Genomic DNA, 3,921 nt, shown 5'->3' on the forward strand with positions numbered 1-3,921 from the left:
AAAAAGAATTTAAATGTCTATTCCACGGGAGAAAAGTTAAATACAAATCCTATACACATAAAACAAATACAATATACCCATTAAAAAGTGAGTGTTTCTACAGATACTGAGATTTAAAAAAAGATCTTCAAGATGAGGGTATAAAAGAAGCAAATTGCAGGACTATATTCTAGTGGATTCATTATATGTTTTTATAACTGTGTACTTATAAAATACACATAGTTCTGTGAAGATGTTTGCCAATCTGGCCAGTAGTCCCCCACCAACTGGAGGAGAACTAAGGTGAAGTTGGGGCATTTTGAAGGGGGGATTTTTCACCTTTTGCTCTGTGTCCTGTATAACTTGAATTCTGGACAACTAGAATAAACACAAACTTGCATGTTCTGACACACACCCATAAGGAAAGAAAGGTGTCTGCTTCTGAAGATCTTTTGCAGATCTTTGCAGTCATTCATCAAACTCTTCAGTCTTCTAAGAATGGCAGCTAACCTCATGAGAGACTTGATTGCCCTAAATGTTTGCTTTAATCAGTGTAATTAGCAGAGCATCAATTAGGTTGGAAGGTCTGGCAGCCCTGCAGGCTCCCACAGCTGTGGCTTCTGTCCTTGGCTGCCCTGCCCAGTCCCTTCAGTGACTCAGATTTTCTTCAACCAATGTGGCTTTCTCTCTCTCTGTCCATGGCCCCGTGTTTCCTCTCATGACCAAAGACTACTATGGGCAAACAGGAGTCTCTGGGGCTTTTTGGTTTGCTAGGGCTTTTTTCCTGCCTACTGCTCCATGTCACACACTTCATCTTTGTTAGGTGGCTCATTCGGGGCTCCAACTAGTAAATTTTTCTGTCGTTTTTCTTAACTTTCTTCTCTTCCTATTTCTCAGTTCACTAAGAGATTCTATTCAGTATCCCCCAAAGTCACTGAAACCAGAAATCTGTGAGTTATCATTGCCCCACTACTCTGCCTAGTCAACCACAAAACCCTACAAAGCTGATTCCTAAGTGTACATCCTCTTTTATCTCTACTGCCAGTGTATTTTTGCCTCTCATCTGGATACATCTTTGCTCTCAACTGTTACCACTCTGTCCTCCCTCCAGTTGCCAGAGAAAGCTTTCCAAAAAGCAAATTTGAACATGTCCTTCACAGTTTAAAATGTTGCTGGTGTCCCATGGCCTACTGGATAGAGTCCAAACCCCTTAACATGGTATACAAAACTGGGTCCCACCTGCCCTAGGCTACCAGCCCCCTGTACACATCCAGGCTGTTTCCATTCCTCTAGCTCTTTATACAAGTCCGCCTTTGCCTATGATGCTTTCCTGCTGGAGGTCTTTGGTGCACATATGTTGATTTTTCCTCCCCAGTGTTCATTTCTATTTCTTGTGGTACCAGCATCCTATAAATCATCTGCCTTGCTTCTCAGTCTAAGTATGTTTCAAATGGGTGGTTCCATGCCCTTCTCTCCTGCTTCAGGCCAGACCAGATTATTTCACTTCTATTTTTCTGGAATTTGAATTTTGAACATCATAAGAGCCTTTAATAGATAGTCCGTTTCTGGTTTGGCCCTGCTTCCTGAGAGTAATTCTTCAGTTTTGCTCTGGTTCTGTGAGTTGTGCTATAGACAACCTACCTGTCCTCTCCTTTTTGGCTTAAGCTATCCAAGTAATTTTCTTGTGCTTTTAATCAAAGTACTCCCAATGAACTCCAACCTTCTGCATTAGACAAACTCTTACTTATCTTTTTGGATCCAAGTTACTCATTTATTTATTAATTCAACAGATATTTACTGAAAACATACTATGAGTTGGGCACTATGCTACGTGCTGGAGATACAATTGTAAATTAAACAAGGATAATTTTTAGCCATGTAAACTTTAAAATATCTCCAAATAAACAACTCTGGGGGAGGGGACTTTGGTGTAAAGGGCAGAATTAATTATATTCCTCTATTCATGACACCTTATCAGTATTGATATGGATAATCGATTAATTACCTCTACATCTCACAATACCCCCCATAGGCAACCATATTAATGTGTTTGATATCTATTTAAATGTTTTCTTGTGAAATGTATGTTGTAGTTTTGTGGGCATGTGCTTTTAATTAACATGAAGAGTATTACATTACACATTTATTTTGGTTTCCTAATTGTCTTCATTAAGCATGGTTGCCTGAAGTAGTTGAAATGAGATAAAGGACCTTAGAAGAAAATGTAAGGAGTTTGACTTTTACTTGGAGTGGAATAGGAAGTCATTCGAGGGTTTTGAGCAAAGAGGCAACATGATCTGAATTGGTGTTTTACAAGGAAAACTCTGCCTGCCATGTTGAGATTAAAATTCAAGAGTGTACTCTATCTTCTTTACCCCAGGAGCAGCTGTCCTGTCATAGTCCCTCATCCCTTGAAAATGTATGCCTGCACCAAGTTTGTCTCTGCCCCCTCCTTGGTCAGGAGTACCTCTCAGCTGCTGAGCCAATCACTGTCTACAGTGGTGCTGGAACTACCTGAGACACTGACAGATGAGAGCCTCAGCAGCTTGACAACCCTATGTCCCCGATGTCACTTATTTCTAGCCACAGCTTCTAAAATAGAGCCATTTTAAGGGACTTCGACACAGTAGCGAAGTTCATTGGGCCTGGGGCTGCCACCGTAGGGGTGGCTGGCTCTGGGGCTGGAATTGGGACTGTGTTTGGGAGCCTCATCATTAGTTATGCCAGGAATCCTTCTCTGAAGCAACAGCTCTTCTCCTATGCCATTCTGGGCTTTGCTGTCTCAGAGGCCATGGGCTTTTTGCCTGATGGTGGCCTTTCTCATCCTCTTCGCTATGTGCAAGAGCCATCTTCACTTCCTAGAGTTCTTTCTCCAGCATTTCATCTGCATTGTATGTCCATTTTCCTATACAACCCCAGACAGCCTGGGGAAAGTAATTGGCTCAGGGTTTGACAGAGGGAAGACAAGTAAATACTGTATTAATAAGAAATACATAAAATAAAATAAAATAAAATAAAATTCAGAGGTGCAAGTATGGAAGCAAGGCCAGTTAGTTGGCTGTTGCAGTAATCCATGGGAGAGTTGATGGTGGTTTAAATCATAGATAAATATGTTCCTACATGAACCAAAACCCAATGGAAATACAACAGAAACCTCCCCAAACTAACAAAGAACATGAGATGTGAATAGCTGATAATCAGAGAAATGCAGATTAAAGCAATAACCTGACATTGCATCCATTATTTTGGCAACTGTTAGAAAGTTGAACACTGCCAACTGTTGACTGGGACATAAAGACTTGAAAATCCTCTTGTACTGTTTATGGGAGTATAGAATTGAGTGGCAATATGACACTTCTGAGTCAAGTACTGTATACAAATACCCATGACCCAGCAATTCAGTTCCTGGGTATATATTACAGAGAAATTTCCTCACACGTTCATAGTGGGATGTGTAGGAAGATGTTTATTGCAGCATTGTTTGTGGCAACAAAAAAATGAAGACAGCCTAGGTTTCCATTACTGGGACAATGGATGGGTAAAATGTATAACAGGCTTTATAATAAGCACTTTATATTCATTATCTCATCTTTTCTTCAAGATAGCCCTAAGACAGTGGGACTTTTAACAGCATCCCGTTTTACGGATGATAAAACGGAGACTGTCCTCTCATACACACGAACTGTTGTTTATTTCTGGTACGTCTCCTCAGTGTTCGGACGAGGACACTGGGGTTCCGGGGCTCAACAGCTTGCCAAGTCTCCCAGCTATACAGAATCGTCATGCGTTATAGTCTGCCCTTGGTTTGAGGGGCCTCGGACCCAGACGGTCAGCACCGCGGACAGCGCCAGCGGGGCGCAGGGGCGGGGCGTGACGTCCATAGACACGTCACGACGCGCGGAGTCTCCGAGGCGCGTGCTCACCGGCCGCTAGCGCCATCGT

The 3,921-nt window shown here is 42.1% G+C and overlaps 1 pseudogene; it reads left to right on the forward strand.

The window, feature by feature from the left end:
• Positions 1–1,976: 1,976 nt before the first annotated feature.
• On the forward strand, positions 1,977–3,912 carry LOC107508902 (annotated as a pseudogene).
• The last annotated feature ends 9 nt before the right edge of the window (positions 3,913–3,921 follow it).

The sequence above is a fragment of the Rousettus aegyptiacus genome, unplaced genomic scaffold, assembly GCF_014176215.1.
Source record: "Rousettus aegyptiacus isolate mRouAeg1 unplaced genomic scaffold, mRouAeg1.p scaffold_m13_p_6, whole genome shotgun sequence".
In the NCBI taxonomy this organism is placed as follows: domain Eukaryota; kingdom Metazoa; phylum Chordata; class Mammalia; order Chiroptera; family Pteropodidae; genus Rousettus; species Rousettus aegyptiacus.